The sequence below is a fragment of the Gavia stellata genome, chromosome 5 (genome assembly GCF_030936135.1).
Source record: "Gavia stellata isolate bGavSte3 chromosome 5, bGavSte3.hap2, whole genome shotgun sequence".
Lineage (NCBI taxonomy): Eukaryota > Metazoa > Chordata > Aves > Gaviiformes > Gaviidae > Gavia > Gavia stellata.
Genome location: NC_082598.1, coordinates 36,001,803 through 36,020,307, shown reverse-complemented (window position 1 = coordinate 36,020,307; position 18,505 = coordinate 36,001,803). Strand labels below are relative to the sequence as shown.

The window sequence follows — 18,505 nt, the reverse complement described above, 5'->3', positions numbered from 1 at the left end:
ATGGAGCTTTTGCTTGCGGTATGCACGTAGGTCTTAATGATATACACACACATGCAACCTTTCCTTTTCTTCAGTGAAATAAGCCATTAGGTAGAAGTTAGAAGAGGCTTAATCCAAGTGCAGATTATGGTTCCCATTCAGCAAACAATTAAAGCACAAAATGTGAGAACCTGATCTGGCTGAGATTTCCTAAAAGCTCCACAGAAGTCCTAGAAACAGTTTCTGCTGCATGCTCTGCAGAGCCATAAAGTTTCTCCTGGCAAAACCCACTGAAATCACAACATCAAGGGTGGGAACTGGACCCGCAGTACAGCTGCCAGAGACTGAATAACCTCCAATAGGCCTCCAAGGCTCAGTTGCACTAGTATGTCTGCATACCTAGGAAAGCTCCAGAATCAGGCAGCTGAAATGGTGGCTGCTATCCTACTCCCCGTATATAAAAATTTCAGTGCAAGTCAGAGTCACACTGACCCTACAATGAGTATTTAAGTGCTTAAAGATAACCACTTGCCTGCTGTGTTAGAACAGAGCTGAAAATAAAACACATCATTTGGTATCTTTGCTCAAATCCTACTCCCACATTAAGTCAAATAAGCTTCCTGATCTCACTGTACTACCTGGAGGACAGCTGCTCACATCAGAAACCATCAGAGCTGAAAGAAAACTAGTACTCACCAATCCTTCACCAGAACATTGCTAACAATCTTCAGTTTTGAGACAGAAATAACAAGCATTATTCTCAGCCTTATCTGTAGATCAACATATCACTCGCCATTGTAATTCAGCCCTTTCTGCTGTTTTCCTTCATGAACTAGTTTCCAGCTGTCTCAAACCAGCTCCACAGACTATAAAATGTATACCTCCATTAAAGCTACATTTCTTTGTTATGACTTCTTCAATCAACTCAAGAACTGTTTGCATATATTTCATTAAAAATAATTTTTTATGAAAAATAAATTTGCAAACTAAAACTGTTTTAAAAGCATGAACTATAATAAATATTAAAAGATATTGGCATCCATGGACACGAAATGTCAAAAGACCACATCCTAGTTAAGAAGAAATTATTATATTAAAATCAGCATTTTATTTCCTGCATTGCGTTGTAATTGTTCCTAGATATATTTAACTATTCAAATAGGAAAACACCTACTGTTCAGCCATCCTGAATATCATCAATAATTACAGATCTTTCTGATCCTCATTCAATTTCTGTAATCACTTGATGGTATATTTAAATGAAAAAGGCTCTATTATGAAGGCAAATTAGACTGCTTTAATCATAAAGAAAGCATCATCTATCAATAAAAAAACACCTCAAGGTCTCCAATTTAAACAGTCTGTGATTTTCTTTTTTATATTGGTTGGTCATCATGCTTGAATGCAAAGCAGCAGGTAAACAGAATGAATATTTGTAGGTGAGTATGCTGAAGTATAGACTAGTAAATATCATTTTTCCAAGGTTCCAGGTGACCACAAGCCTGGAAAAAAAAAAAACCCTAATGTCTGATTCCCAAGACATTACTATCACTAACTACTCAAGACACAACCTGCAGAAGAGTAAACTGGAATTCAAATATAAAGAGTTAATTTTATTCAGGGTCAAACTTGTTTGTAGCTCCTCCACTGAGTACAATTCCAGCTATTGGCTTTGTATTTTCAGGTTCTCACCAATAACAACTCTGATCAATTTTCTGTACTGTGGATTCAGTCAGATACTTGGCAAAGATGCTGACAGAGAACTCTGTGTAGATTGTATAGAGTAATGAGTTGATTTAAGTATTTAAGATGTGGCATGCATTTAAATAAAACAATCACAAAAACATTTTAGAAACTTTTTCAAGGTGTATTTGGGAAAGTTTAATCACAGAAAGTACATGTCCTTTTTTCACAATTGCCCTTTGAGACACGTTACTCATCACAAGTAGTACAGCCATAAAATGGGATAGAAAAGATGAGAAAAGTAACTCTGATTTTCTTAAAAGCAAATATTTAAAAAATTTAAAAGGAAACCCTGAAGCCCTTTTGTAATTAGAGATGAAAGTGTCTTAGATCTAGTGTGTGGACTAGATCCCTCATGTTTTACAGCAGTGTTAAAGATGCTACTGAATTCCTGGAGCAATTTCCACACTATTTCCCACCCTACATTTAGTATTTTACTTTGATATAATTTAGTAAAAAAGCAATAGTGAAGGTATCACTACCTAATCTCAAAGATGAAATCCTACTAAAATTATATTAAGCTACTTTAAAACTGTATGTACAAACAGCTAAAGATTCATTTTAGCTGCATTTTAAGCAAAGAAGAAAAAGAGCCTGAAATAGAGAGAGACTCATTACTTTCCTTTTCTACTTGCTTGGTTACCAATTGGGTTCATTAACATATCATGTATTACAACACCTATATACTTTGTTGTCACTTATCCCAAGAAAACATCTCAAATTTTATGATATATTCAGCAGACATTAATTCACGTGAACTATAGTATAGATGAGTGTTCTCTTTTCAGATCTTTAGGACAGTATTTCAGAGAAAGAGATGAACTTGAGCTCATGAAGACATCATATATGAGGCTGTCCCACAAATGAGTGCTTAAATATCCAGTTTTAACAGAAAATCTCAAACTTTCAAAACAAAACTAACACACAGATGAGTAAGTGTCTTAAAAGTTATCCTCCCAATTTTTGAAATATCACCAAGACATCAACTGTAACCTGAAGCAAAACAAAAAATGAGAAGCTGCTAGTGAAATGCACTATGTTTTCAGAATATGCCAAGAATATTGCCAAGACAATTAATAGTTTATCTGGTCAATTTGTACTTGAAATTTTTCCAGTCCCGATTGTGTTATGTACTGATAGCTCCATTAAATAGCTACATCAATTCATAGACCTAAGCAGGAATTCAGATTAAGCTGATTTAAGTTCTGAAGAACATCCCAGGCCACCTAAGTTTCCAGCACCCCCCAAAAATCAAGTTTTGTCCCCATTCTGAACTGCAGATCCCTACAAGCCTGAGTTCCTGTGAACATCAAACATCAGTCTAAGCAGTAATGCTCTGTCAAAATGGGCAGAAGCCTGAACTCATGCTAACAGTACCAGAATTTTAAGAACTTATAGCAAGAAATCTGGACTTTTACAAGAAATTTTCTGCTTCTCAATTTATTGTAAAAACACACTTGGCAGCATACATTATGAAGTCTTACTTTATATTCTACACTTGTGTATAAAAGTACAAATACGAGACTTATAACATGATGAAAAGGAAATGTTTTCCCATCTTTTCTACAGGAGTAGGTCCATTAGAATTCTAAAGTGAAAATTTTAGTAACTTCTCAGTAGCAGCTTCCTCACATATTGCAATTTATAGTGGAAGCAAATAGACAAATACCCAGGATAAAAACTTATTCCCCCTGCTTAGACACCAACAGTTAATTCCTCTAGGCTGAAAGTATGTGAGTATTTCTCAAACATCACTGTTAGATATTTAGGAAGATGAGCTGTCACTCAGTCTCCAAGCCTCCTCTTTTCTCCATTAATAATGTCAATCCAAAACTTTCACCTTCTCCTCTATTTTTATCCTTCATTGCCTCCTCCTTACCTATATCCTAAAGCCATATCCCTGAGCTATTTGCCAGTGTTCTGCCAAACTGCAGCTTCTCACCAGCAGCACTTCCTCTTCCTTAAACCACTGCTTCAGATTTGCAGCTCCTTGAAAGCAGCTGCCAGAAAGGCTCAGATCCGTGTATCCCCATTTGGCAACCTACTTCTGTCCCTTCATTTCAAAAGCCTGCTTCATGTCATTTCGTTGCATCTTATTACCACTACATGTATAGATACTCTTTCACACTCTAGTAATTGAGACATACACCCCTTTTCTCTTATTTGAGGAAGAATTCTTAACTTCTAATCACTACATTTATAGAATATCAACTGTGAGAAATGGGAAAAAAATCGGTAGGAAGAAGAGTTTGCTGGTGGGAAAGGGAAGCAGGAGCATGGATTTTCAAGCGTTACCCACAATTCTTGGCACAAATGCTTTGCAAAAGGCATTTACAGCACCCCTGGAGCTCCTCATCAATCCTACTTCAGGCTTGCTTGGAACAAAGGCTCAAACCAACAAGAATCAATTCAAAACATTCTATTTCTGTGCAACTTGAAATATATATAGGCATAGCTGAGTCATTGCTAATAATTAAAAAAACCCCACACCCTGAAGAGCCATTTGTCCATATCTATATTACTTTTCCCCTGTAGCCTCAATCTCTTTCAGCCACCTGCATTCTTTTTTTATTTTTCTACCCCATGCACCACCACCCAACAAACTGTAAGCCTGTTTCTTAGTATGCCTCTTTGACCAATCTAATTTTGTTCAATCTGGCATACAAAAAACGAAGAAATTAAGTAACAAAATCAGCTCCGCCACCCCATACTTTCAACATTGCATTATGCTGAGAGCCAGATGATAACCAGCTGACTAAAAATAGAGAGCACTTCCCTAGACACACAACCATACTTGTGGCTCTCAACACAAAAAAAGTTGTTCTTGCCTGATTAGATTGGCTTATTAAGTGATAGAAAGCTTGTGGGGCTAAGTCCTATCTGCCTCTGACACTCCCCAGAGCTAACCAGAGTACATTGAAAAGCTTGCCCTTCCTTACAGACTAGTATTTACACACCTTGCATGCAGGATTTTACTCTCCTGCACAGTCCTCCTGGAAAAATCACTATTCAAAACCTAAGCTGAAAAGCATCTGAAAGACATGCCATCAGCTATGATACTTCAGACAATCATTTGTTAAGAGCAGCAAGATTTGGGAAGAACAGATGAGTAAGAGCATCAGTAGCAAATAGGTATGATAAAGCTAGTAAACCATCATATTTTCCAAAGTTCTTTGAAGCCAGGAAGTTTTAAATAAACTCCTTGTAAAGTGGGCTTACATGTTATCAATTCTGAGAACTTGGCAGCACCTCTCTATGCCAGATGAGGTCACAAATCAATCTCAGAACACCTCTGACAAAGTATAAATACCATAGCAGAGTATGTCTAAGTCACACTAACATGTCTGCTGGCATAACTACAATAGCAAATGATAAGGTACCAACCAGCTTATCCACAACATTCTTTTCATGAAGAGGTCATTTCTTCTTTTGTGCTAGGAAGTGAAACAAGGCCAAAGCATTCCAGAACTGCTTAAACAAACAACAGCAGCATCTACCTCCACTTAGAGGTTAACAGTTTGTACTTTTTTGGTAGCTTACTTATTTTCTTTAGAGTGTAACATAACACATTAGGAACTTTAGCAGATCACCTCCCAAATACATCCTTTATCCTAGGAAGTAAATCAACTTTTTGTGACAAGACATCTAGATTCCAGTTGCCCTCTAGCTTTAGCTATGATTTGGCTTCTTAAACTTAACATTCACTTCCTTTTTTTCCTTAAGTGATTTTCAAGTTTGTCTTAATTTTTGGTCTTGAACAGTGTTAAAGCAGTAGGTATATAATTCTGAAACAGGATTATCTTAAAAAGCCTGCTGCCAGTTTTCCATCAAGCACCCCACTTACATTTGAGGAGATTATTTATCATAGAAACTTAAACTAGACTTAGCACTAAAGAGGAGAAAGCTGATACATTCAAACAGGAATGTGATCCTTCCCCTCTGTGCAGTGCTGGCGAGGCCATACCTGCAGTGCTGCGGTACTGGGTCCAGTTCTGGGCTTCCCTGTACAAGAGAGGCACTGACATACTTGAGAGTTCAGCAAAGGGGCACAAGGATGACTAAGGGAATTGAGCATCTCTCCTATGAGGAACAGCTGAGACTCTTTAGCCCAGAGAAAGCTCGGGGATCTCATCGATGTGTACACATACCAGAAGGGAGGGCGTAGAGAAGTCTGAGCCAGGTTACTTCCATTGGTGCCCAGTGACAGGACTAGAGACAATGATCACAAACTGAAACACAGCAGAGTCTGTCTGAACATCAGAAAACACTTTTTTTTTAATGTGAGGGTGACTGAGCACTGCCATAGGTTGCCTGGAGAAGTTGTGGAGACTGTCATAGGGGATATTAAAAAACCTTCTGTACATCATCGTGGACAATCGCCTCTAGATGGTCCTGCTTGAGCAGGGGGGTTGGACCACACAATCTCCAGAAGTCCCTTCCAACCTCAAGCATTCTGTGATACAACAAAAAAAAAATTGCCCAGGTTTTTGCTTTTCAATTAACATTGGTATTTATTCCTCTCTGGGACAAAAACATAGATCTTTGATTTCTCCAAATAGAATCAGACTCAGATCAGCAGAAACATGAAAGGCAACATCAGAATCTCCAATATAATGTTCAGATACTACAATCTCCTAGCATTTAACTTTAAGGAGGTAGCAGTGAAGAGTTTGCTCAGCGTCACTTTCTGAAACAAGCTACAGATGTAGTGTGGGAGTAAAAGAACAACTGTATTCACACACAAGAGGAAAGGAAACAAGACGACTCAAATGTATTCAAGATTTAGAAGCTCATAACACCGATGTTGTTTCCATAGTAACTAATACACTTCAAAGCAGGGAAAAAACAGGGTGAGGATTTTAAAGGACAGCACCACGTGCAGATTAAAAGCCGATACTGCCTACCAACAGATGATCTGAGCTTTGGACTGATGAACTTACACAGTTTATCACAAGTATCACTTGTTAAGGAATTAAGATCCAATGAAACTACCCTACTAACAAAATAAGAGTGAAAGAGTAAAAACAGCACAGTGAAACACCCCCGGTACTTGACAGCCTGTCTCCCAACTCTTTAGCAGGCTGAAGTCAAGATGAACAGTACACTACCAGTTGATGCAGTTGCGCCTCATGCGCTTGCCACTCACTTACAAAGGTGGTGTCCAATGTTATTTCCCTCCTTGGTCAGAATAAATGACCTATGTATAAGATAGGATACAGTAGATAAGAAGCAGCATGCGTTACACTAAGCTGAATCAGATGATCCAACTAGTTCACAATGATTACCTTTTTATAACTTCCTTGTCGTTTCAGCTGAGAGAGTTAATATAATTGGCCTTCCCATGAAAAAAATATGGGCAAAGGAGGGAATTTATACTTACTGAGCTTAGGGAAGGCAAAAGACAACAATATCCGTTCTAGAACTAGTATTTAGCAGTGGAAAAATGCTTGGTACAGAGAATATGGAGCTATAATTCTGCTGGATCTGTACTACATCAGGCTACATCTGATGCATAGTACAACTTCAGAATTTTCAACCACATAAAAGTTACTTGGGAGGCAAAATCCGATTTCAAGTTATTTAGCCACTTAGTACAGCTGTATGCATCCAGTTTCATCCTCACACATGGCAGGGTACATGGACAAGGGAATTTAGAATCACAAGTGCCAGACTTCTACCCTTTGCAACTGACTTTTTCAAGAACTGGATCGCAAATACTTTCTTGCTTATCGTGAAAAGGAAACGTCATGGAAAGATCAGTCTGAAGTTAAGTTTCAGAAGGGTGTTAACAACACTCTTGGGATCTTCAGAGCTACCCAGTTAGTGTCTATGAAATGAAATAAGTTCAGTATACTATTTTCAAATACTTGGCTTGGTGTAATAGTAATTTAAGTGTTATGCCAATAACCAACCGGGAAAGTCAACATCTACCCAAGACCACTTCAGTTGATTTGTTCCTCATCTGGAATTTCTTTCAAGTACCTTTTCCTTTCTTTTAGAAATCAGTACCCTAACATTCATGCAAGAGGTAGAATACATAAAACCCAAAATCTACAGTAGTTCCCAAGCTGATATAATTCAGTACTCTGGAATTATGCAGAAAATTCTGGCACTGTGCTGTTAATTTTACTTATGTCACAAGAACAAAATAAGGAAAAGCATAATGTTGGGTTTTTTTCCCCACAGTGGAGAAAAGGATGTAGGTGGAGAGTATAATTGACACTAATTGTTTGTAGGAAAGGTCAGGGTTACCTTTTACCAACTGCATGAGGCAGCTGATTATCTGTCACATCTCTGGAGCACAGTCACGAAACCGTCAGTGACTAAAGGACAAACAGACCTTGGCTAGCAATCAAACTTGGCAACATTCAACACAGCACAGCAGATGTCTTTTTAAAATAGGTAAATTTTAAGACATTAGATGTGTTACACTAAATATCTGCAATGCTGAAAAAAGGTCAATAAAGACTACTGTTTATGTACCTAATGGGTGACTTGGTAGTATGATCTTCCCTGCATTTGAAGAGCTGAAAAAGAGCACCTACATCACAAAATTCCAACTCAGTTTTCAACTCCCTCAGAAAGTCTTCAGTTTCTAGAGGACATGTATTTTAATTTTTTTGATACAATAAACCTCAGTTTGAACAAAAACTGCATATAGGAAGTATAAGACAGCTGTGTCAAAATATCTGGAAAACAGAGAACAGATTGTGTAGTTTTAAAAACTAAAGTACATCAAAAATGTGGGTATTTGCTTGCCACAGTCTCAGGAAACACCCCTTTACAAGACGAAAACTTTCATATCATATTATAAATATTATTGTTGCTGAAAAACCCAAACTGAGATCTGATACATCTTATTTGATAACTGATTTGTTACCAAGATACTCAGTGTTCTAAGAAAAAGAATTGTTTGTTACTTAATATGATGTCCCTTGAGAAGTTTGTTGTGCATTAAGTGAAATGAAAATTCCACCCCCAGAGATCTACTTACTGGCTTTCCAGAAAGTGAAATTTTTAAGGATGAGGCAACTCAATTCCAAATAGCATTGCCTTCAATTTTAATCTCAGAACTCTGAGAATGGAAGAAATCTCTATACCCATACACCCCTACTTAACAAGGTAGCTTTTTCTAACAAAATCCTTAAATGAAACAGCATAAGAAATTAATTGAGGTTTCCCTTTATGTAATTTTGGACATGTAGATTATAATTGTTGCAAAATGAGTTTTTTTGCAGTTTTCTAGTCAGTTATTAAGGTATTGCAGAAAGATTACATATGGACTGAATTTTGTTTTGGAGCATAAACAGTTGATTTGCAGTTATGCTAGGCAGTTCTGCAGCAGTCAGTTTAATTGCTATCAGCTCCAGCTTTTGCCTACGCATACATTTAGTACTCAAACAATACTGAGAGACTACAGTGGAGAATCCTGACACCACCACTCTTGATGCTGAGGAGTGGTGTGTCCAGGGAATTATAACAGCCATCTGGGCATTTCCATTGTCTGAAATTCTTTAAGTATTATTACAAAATTTTCATGCAGGAGCAGCATCTCTGGGGAAAATTTCTAGTTTCCTCAAATGTTTTAGTGCCATATTTCTAAAAATACACTTTGCCAGGGAAAAAAAAAAAATCAAGGACTTTGGCCCTCCAGATAACAAAAATAGCTTTGATACTAAGACTTCAGGCTAGCAAAACAGGGAGAAAAATAATTATGCAGACTAGTAGTCCTGGTGCATGACTTCCCTTCCTTTCTTGCCGAAGTACACTGCACAATTGCGCTGTTCAAGCTTCGCAAAACACACTGAACTCCGGCTCCTGTTTTTGCCGAAGTTAGGAAGCAGCAGTTTGCAAAATGATACTCCTGAAAGGAAACACTACATCTTTTCTTAGTTCTCCTCAGCAGAGACTCAAAGATATTTGAGAACCAATCCACAAGCATTTTTAAGTGCAAATCTCAGTAACTGCAACAAGAAAACTGAAAAAACCCTATGCTCCTTTTAATTTATAATGGACCACCTTTGGCTAAAGCATTTTCGTTGCTTATTTGAAGCTACAGCACTCTTATGCTTATTAAGTAGAGTAACTACTTTTAGTTCCAGTGTAGCAATATTAAAGGTTAAAAGGCAGAAAGGTTAACAATTCTTTCTGGCTCTGACTATAGGACAGTGCACAGCATGCACTATGGTTTTGTGACAGGTCTGTAACTTTACCCATAAAAATATTAAATTGGCAATGAGTTATCTGGTTTCTATTGAATGTACCTGAACGAGGAGGAAGTTAATACACCTCTTCTTCACAGGGGGGTCACAAAACAGGACAAGGAAGAAGAAAATCTTGGTATCCTTTCTGAATAGCTTATCCTTCATTCAGGAACGGAGAGAAAGAGATGTCTCAGTGCCAAAAAGGAGTAGAAAAGCTTGACTTTTGATTTTATGGCAAGAGATGAAAATCAGGAGGAAGGTACAAGGTTTCTATAACATTTCTTAAATTGGAAAGACAGCAGTTAAGTATGCAATTCACCAGAGCCAGGTTAAACTTAGTAGTACTCAATTTACCAATCCTATGTAAGGGTTTCACTGGATGTGAAAATACATGCCGTATGAATATGTCTAGAACATACATATACCTTAAGATACCAGACTAGCTATCAGTGTCTGGAACTCAATTTTAGCATGCATTTAACCTGGTTTTGTAGCTACCTAGTTAGTATTATTTCAGCTCAAGATTTCTAGAGATAGAGATTTTCAGTAACTTTGAAATACCTGAAGCTGAAAAAACTTTGAAGAATATTTTCGTCTTAGGTGCTTTGCATCTTTAGCACAATGGAGAAGCACTTCAAAGACAACAAATACTGACACTTCTGAGGCAGGTAAGCAAGTGCAGACAAGCAATGTGCCCAAAATCATCTTATGGGTCAATGACTGCCACATTGAGAAATCTCAGCTTCCTGCATGTTCAACATTTTTCTGTCCACCTCCCCAGACAGTCCCTGCAATCTGACATTATACCAGTGCAAACCTTGGGCCCCTCCATCAGTCTACACAGAGAGATACGGGACTTGCACTGTTACCTCTTTTAGTGAGCAGACCTCTCCATCCTGGCCAAGACTTTAATTAATAGTCTCAGTTTCTTGCCTCTAAAACCATCACTGCTTCCAGCGGCAGCTCTTTGCATTTTAACTTTCAACCTGAAAACTCTCATGTACAGTCGATAAACCTGACTTTATATTCAGCTTGACTAAAGTAAGGATAGAACAGACAGGAGAAATCTTATTACATTTTAATCTGGAGGAGAATCCCAAATATTTTCCTCCCTTTTAATTATTTATTGAGTCATCAGAAATCTTGATGACTTATCTCTTCCTCCTCCCAGTGTTGTATTTTTTTAAATAGAGAAACTCTGAATACACTATCACTTTTACAAGTACCAAGGTTTTTTTCATTGGTCAAGGTCAAAACTGAAGAAATGTTCAAGCTTCTAAATAAAACAAGAGCTTAGAGTTTTGAAAAGGTGTGAGGAGACAGAACTATAGTATTTTCAGTATACCAGTCCAAACTGAAACAGAATTCAGTTCTGCAGTTAGGAGCACATAGCCAGTTTGCATTTATACAGTTAACTGTAGGCTGCACTCCCAGTTCCCATTCCAATGTGCAAATCCTCAAGCTACCAGAGTTTGACTTTAAATTCAAGGATACAGAAGGAAAACATAGGGCATATTATCTCTCTCCACCTCTACCTTGTAGAATTCCTTTTCCCATGCACAGAAAATAAGCATCACTTATTTTCTCCACCCCTTCTCAACACTCCAGAGTGGGAAGGAGAAAGGCATTGTACAGTCACTGCTCACCTTGAATTTGGCAGAGTGCAAACCCAAATACTGGCTCTTCTGTTAATGACAGCAACAAAACACATGACAGTACTCCATCACACAGCCACCTTTTCACTGCTCAGGCACAAGTAATTACCAAGTTAAGAGGACATCAGCTGTATTACAGCTTTAGGACTTGAACCACTGCTGTATGGTTCCAGATCATTTACTGTTATGCTAGGAAAGCCCTAAAGGTTGGGGACCACAGCCAGAGTCACTCTTGAAGAAAAGAGTCTAGCATTAAGGATGCACATGTTCTACCCAGATTTATTCATGTCTTCTCACTTACTAAACACTGCTTTATCAAATTGGTTCAAGCCAGGCTAGATCATCTCATTTATGTGCATTTACAGAATAGTAATGCTGAAACATAAGGCCTGTAAGCTTATCTTCATTCTCTCTGAGTTCATCCAGAACTTATTTGTAAATTAAAAGATCTAGTTACAACCATGTGAAACAAGTGATAACAGTTCAGAAAAAACTAAAACACTCTCTGCTTTTAAAAAACATTTTGTAGCCTTATTGGTGAAGACTGGCCATGGCTTTGTCAGAATAAAAAGACAGCGGTGGAGGTTGAGCTTTCCCCCAACATCTAATATTTCCAACTAGAATAATCTGATACATGATTGGAAAAGTGAGACTTCATAATTAGTGCTATGAAGAACGAGGAATGCAAATAGATATGAAAATAAAATTTAAGGAGAATGAAAATTTTATTACCTATGGAATGACTCACAGGCTTTGAATAAGACAAATCTCAATTGCCTGTTTACACATTGTTTCTTGTCAGACAATTTACTTTTAAGAAATGTGGTATCATGAAAATAAGTGGCAGTGAGTCAGTCTTAAGAAAACACAAAAAAGAATTTCAGTTTCATCCATTGTTCAGTATATCTTTGTAGATTGCAATGAAAAACACATTCCACAGCCAATTATTTTCAGTACTTCTGCACTAGAAGTTAACTTACAGCTAATTACTAATAGAGTTTATTTTTAACAGGTACACTTGAGGTTTTTGTTTTGACTGTAATCATGGAGTTCCCAAAGTAAATGTAGGTGAATCAAATATTTTTATTGAAATTAAAATAATTTATTTTTATTAAAAGGAAAAGATATGAAAAGTATGATTCACAGCATAGAGAAGAATCTTAAAGTGATAGTATGGTGATGATTTTTTTCCCTATGAGAAAAGCATTTTCCAAGAGCCTGTAGAAGTTAAATGTTCACTGTGTAAAGCTGAAAATTTCCCTTTTTCAGATTTAGAATTTAGGCAGAAGTTCGAAATTTGAGGAAAAAAAATCATTCCAAAGCTGTGCACTGCCATCAGATCTTTAAAGTAAGTAATTCCTCCTACTGAAATAAAAATCTAAAGTGGCAAAGGTTTAAAGGGTACCTTGTTAAATAAATCAGACAGGCTTGGGTTTGGCTTTTTTTTTTTTTTGTTTTCAAAAAATTTTCATTAAATCCCTTAAGTTCTAGTCATTTCATCTCCTTGAATAAGAATATAATTAATTTTCAAAGTGTCAAGAAACCTCAGGACAACATTCAGTAACCACATAGCTAAATTTTGAACAGCAAACCCTTTTACTACTTCATAGATATTTATTTTCCGAAGAAGTGGCTACAGTTAGTAAGTGAACAGGTGAACATACAGGTCTCGCTATAAAGTGATATGTGAAAAAAATTAAGTGGTTTAGAAAAGGCCATGATTTTCAGGATTCTTTTTTTTTTATATTTTGCTTTACATTTTATATAGCTTTATTAATGAGAGCTGGTAGCAGAAACAGGTGAAGTGATAGAGACAAGTTACACTGATAGTCATATCTGATGTATGTGTTAAAGGTCAAGACCTTATGCATTACAGATGTTTTCATAAGACATCAGGATTTGTGTTCCAAGAGGACTATAAGTGTGACTTCTGTTCAACTAGAGTAGCTGTGTGAACATTCATAACTCATAATAAAAACCTTTAATCGTAATTAGCAGCTACAATTGAGTTACTGATAACAACTCTTGAGCAGAGCAGTTACCCTGATTCTGGACAGTTAACACCTTCAAGGGAATACTAGGTGGGTATATGTGTTTTCCCAGGCTCCAAATAAAACTTGGTCCAGCCTTCCATACTGATGCAAGATAATTTTCAAAATGCTGAGAACTTGCATTTAGCTCTTGTGCAGTAATTGAAAACCTAGGTTTACAAGAGTTTACTACCTTCGAGGCAGTTGCAAGCATTTTGCCAGAGGATCCTCTAGGCAATTGCACTACAGTTATCAGGACTCTTTACTACCCTGAAGCATGTAAATTGCTACGGATAAAACCACATCAAAATGGTGGCTAAACTATGGATTAGCCATATCCTATCACATAGGACAGGTGAATGATAGGAGAAAAGATCATGTACTAAACAACTAGATTAAAGTGAAGATAAATTCTGTTGGAAAGAGGTAAAGCTTTTTGTCTCAGATGCACTCATAAGAAGGCCAAGGAAATAGCTCTATTTCCTAACATGAGCTCTTTGCTCCTTATTTCATGAATAGGAACAGCTAGCAGACACTGCACAAAATGGAATGGCTATATTGACACTGCATAAATCTCTACTCTTTCATATTCTACCAATAACATGATTGTGCCCTAGCTTCCACCAGCAGGACCCCAGTGACCAAGCCTGCCTAAAAACATCTGCTTTGAGAACTTGAAGATTTACACGGCAGTAATGCATACACTTTGAGAACACTGCTGAGTCAAACTTGCAGAAACACAACACCTACTGCCCTTCTAACACCTCCAGTGAGAGCTGGAAAATATTCAGAGCTAGTTTCTTGGCTTAAGGACTCCAATGGGCATTCTACAATGAGGGAAAAAAGTTTGAGTAATAATGCATGCCTTCCTCATAAGAAACTCTGAATCTGTTACTGTGGTCCTTGAACAAATGGAAAGCTCTAGTGTTTAGAAGGTTAAATGACAGCAGCATGAAATTTAGTGATAAACATAAGGAATTTTCAAGGAAGGCAAAGTCTGTCAAATAAAATTCCAAGCTTTTGAACAACTAGCCTTACTGAATAATTTATTTTCTTATCACTTACTGTAGCTTGCCCCACACTGATGTTCTTTTAGGACACTAGCTGTTTAAGAAAAGCATCCATTCATGACTAGCCACATCTTGAGGAACATGCATCCATTACATCAGCCGAGCTAAAAGATGACACAGCTCTTAATCACTCAGACTCTAGTGAATAGCTACTTCTTAAAAGATTTTCCTACCTTTTCCTCTTGAAATTCTTCTGCAGTCAGAACTTGGTGTCAAAACTTTATAGCACTTTTGTTGCCAGAATCAGAAATATTAAAGCACACTAAGGCAGTTTATGTTGATAATAACCATAAAAAAAACCTAAGCCAACTGTATAGTCTCATCTTTGATATTCAGAATACTACAAATAGAAATCATAGTCAGAAGTGTAGGGTTTTTTCATTGGTCATCAGTGATGTCACCTGTTCAGCAAGTTATATAATCACATACTGTACATTCCAAACGAATGAGCAGACTCCCAGTTTTTTAGATTAAAAGTTACAATTTCACACTTCGTCAATGATTTAGCATTCATTGAAGGTCTACAGACAAAGTGATATGCACATTTCTGAGACTCATCAGCTTAATTTATATATAGTCTGTTGAAAGACTGGCTTGCTAAGAGCATACTTTGGAAGAGAACAGAAAAACAACTCAGCCTCTTGTACTGCTAGAGCTCCCACCTACAGGAGATGCCAGAATTAGCACTAACATTTGGTTAAGTGGTAGGTAGGAGCCCTAACTGGGTAAGTAGCTAGATCAGTGTATAGAAAACTGTATGACAAGAAGTCAGTGTTTGATATGCTAAACTCAAAAGGACCTATTCTGAATTTCTGCAAAAGCCTTGCACTAGTTTTAGTACCTTCAAGTTTCACACACTTCAGAATTGTGTTAATTGATGTTTATCATTAACCTCTCACAAAATTCTCAGCACTATTTCAGCAAGGGAAATCAGTGTCTCCTTTTACACTCATCTGTAAGTCTTCCAGTTACTGTAAAAGGGTACTATCGTATCTGCCTTTCATAATTTCCTGCTGATCACTATAAGGATGCTCAGACTATAGCTAAATAGCTGATGATGCAGTTAAGATCCCTTCTGCCAGTTAGTAGAAACTACTGAGGAGCTTCTACTCTCTTTAGTGGTATCTTCCTATAGTGAATTGCTGGTGAAAAGTGAATTCAAGCGCAGAAAAGCGCTTTAAAAAGAAGTTTAGCCATAACAAAATCTTCTCATAGTGCCTTGTCTGTTTTAACAAGAATTTGGTTCCATCCTAATAAATTGTCTATAAAGTTATGTTGTCACACTTACATTTTTAGCATCTCAAAGCTTGCAGCAAATACAGAAATACAACCAGGTTTCTTACCAATTTGACAAGTTTTGCCTGTTGGTTGCTTTTTGTTGGGTTGGGGCACGAAACAGAACAGAACGGACTTCAGAGTAGCAGTCAACCTAAAGAACTGGTAACAGCATGATAACCTTTTCCCATTTATGTCAACTCAAACTAAGCTAACAGTATGTCTGTTAGACACGTTAGAGACAGTACTTCTAAGATCTCTAAAGCCATTTACCTGCTTTAAAGGAGTTATCCAGATCTCAGTGTATCAATTCTGAAATTTCCCTTTACAAATAAGTTTGTCTAGTCTTTTCCCGCTCAGGGGAGCTCTGTTATCCTTGAAAACAGTAGTACTCCTCTTGCTGGCACTATATATGGTTTGTGGAGAGAAGTCAAAATACTGGTGGTATTTTTGGTCACGTTGCCTGTATTGGATCTGTCTCACTTATTTTAAAGTGTTGTGAAAAATAAAGAGTGCAGATTTTTTTTCTAAAGAAGTTGTACACAGCCTTATGACACTCTCCAATGATTAGTCTTTTTAAAAAATCAGATTATCGTCCTATTCTAGTTATTTCGTTGTATAAAGATAAGACAAAGTACAGGGTGGCAACTTCTTGCACTGCTGTTAATTTTAGCCACCATATCAATTATGAGCTGCCATTCAAGTTAATCAAGGGATTCCATTATTATTATCATCAGGTTAAGAGAATGAGATCATTAGCACTAGTCAAGCTATAAAAAGCTGTGGCATAACTGAAAGCTGATGCAATCCTAAAACATACTTAGAAATATGTTTGCCTTTTCCCAAACAGATAATTTAATTCTCTTAAATATAGTTACATACACACTTGAAACAGTTACAGTTCCATTTTTAAAAAATCTGGATTATTAATACAATGAAAAACATTCGCTGGGTACCCAGCATTCATAATGGCAATGTTCTACGGGCAAGAGTTATGAAAAATATTTTAAAAAGTAATATTGTAAGGTTCCATTTTTTCTCTGGATCACTTCCATCACATTTTACCAGTACATTTGTTTTCTAAAATGCTAGGTCTTATGCCATGATGAGATTGAAAGCTACAGTTATGGTCAAACAGATTTGCATGATCACAGAAAACATCCCACAGGTCAAATATCATCCCAGTTCCTATCTGTGCAAAATCACTGTCCTTAGCCAATGCACTCTTTTACGCTTTTTCTCAATAGTATATAACGAGAGGTACAATTTAAAGTAGTGGAGTTGGCCTGGGTATTACTGTAGTTAAATACATTGATCGATTTAAGATGCAGAAAAAAATTCACTCACTCACGACACTTGTATGTTAAGAACAACAGTAAATGGGGAAAGTATTTAATCTGTTTAACAACTGCATATTAAGTCTTTGTTGTAAAAAAAGGATGCCATTGCACTCTGTATTGTATGAATACATTAGACTATCTGAAAGAACTCAAACTAAATGTAGTAATAAAGCAATGATCACATGGACTAAAACATCACAAAAACAGATTAATTTAATCATTTTAAATCAGTGAGTGAATTTGGATTTGTATTTTTCATCACTTACCTGCTGTATAAGGAAGCACCACCTCATTTATTGGGAAAGCTTTTACACTCAGAATGAGCCGAAAATGAACATTAAACTTCAGCTCTGAATTGAATTTTTCTCTTTAAAACAATTAACACACTTTCTTACTCCGCTGCTCCTCTCAAGAGATAGGTCCCAAGCCTTAAAAGACAAATATGTTTAGCTGTAAGAAATTACAGAGAATTTGAACTATAGTTCCCTTTTTTCAGGTAGTACAGCAGCCGTTAAGGGTCAGAAAACTAAGATGCCACAACGCTTTTACTATTACTATTAGTAGCACACTAAATGGTTTTGCTGAGCATCATTAATACATAGCATTTCTCTTATATGCACTGTACCTTTCTGTGCTTCAGGGAACAGAATATATTTGGGAAAGACTAGCAAAAAATCTTTGATCTTTGAACAACTTTCAGCATAAAGGTAAGTCACCCCTCACTGATTATTTCAACCCAATCTGAGTTAAAGTATCTTAATCAGAAAGTTAAAAAATACAGGTGAAAACATCACTAGAAAAATCCTGAAGTGTGAGCTAAACTTAGTGCTGCTTAACAGGAACTCCCCTCACAAGTTCTGTATTGCCAGTGAAAAGAAATAAAGCAAAAACATGCCCCCTCCCATGAGAAAAAAGTTCCATCTTCTACAGACTTGAAGCAACAGGATTCCCAGTATTACGATTACTGATACAGCCACACTGGTACAATCCATTACGAAGATGTCTACTTGTAATTTTTCATTAATGAATTTTACTGGCAAAAGCCATAAAAACTGGAAGAGCTTTCCTCAGGTAGAAACTGCCCTGACCATGGATTCTTATGTAATTAGATTACAGATGTCATAGTTTATGACAGGTAGCTCTAACCAGTGATCATCAGAAATCATGGCCAAGACTCCTTTGTCTGTGGCTTAGCACCGTAAATCAGAA

At 36.9% G+C, this 18,505-nt stretch overlaps 1 protein-coding gene across 1 annotated transcript in view; it reads right to left on the bottom strand.

The window, feature by feature from the left end:
* The window catches only part of SORBS2 (sorbin and SH3 domain containing 2), a 192,436-nt gene extending 177,403 nt beyond the window's left edge, over positions 1-15,033 (bottom strand). The window contains exons 1-2 of the mRNA XM_059817367.1: positions 14,855-15,033; positions 9,987-10,085 (exon numbers count right to left, since the gene is read on the bottom strand). The gene's annotated coding sequence lies outside the window, so the exon portion shown is untranslated. The remainder of the gene's footprint in view (positions 1-9,986; positions 10,086-14,854) is intronic.
* Positions 15,034-18,505: the final 3,472 nt, after the last annotated feature.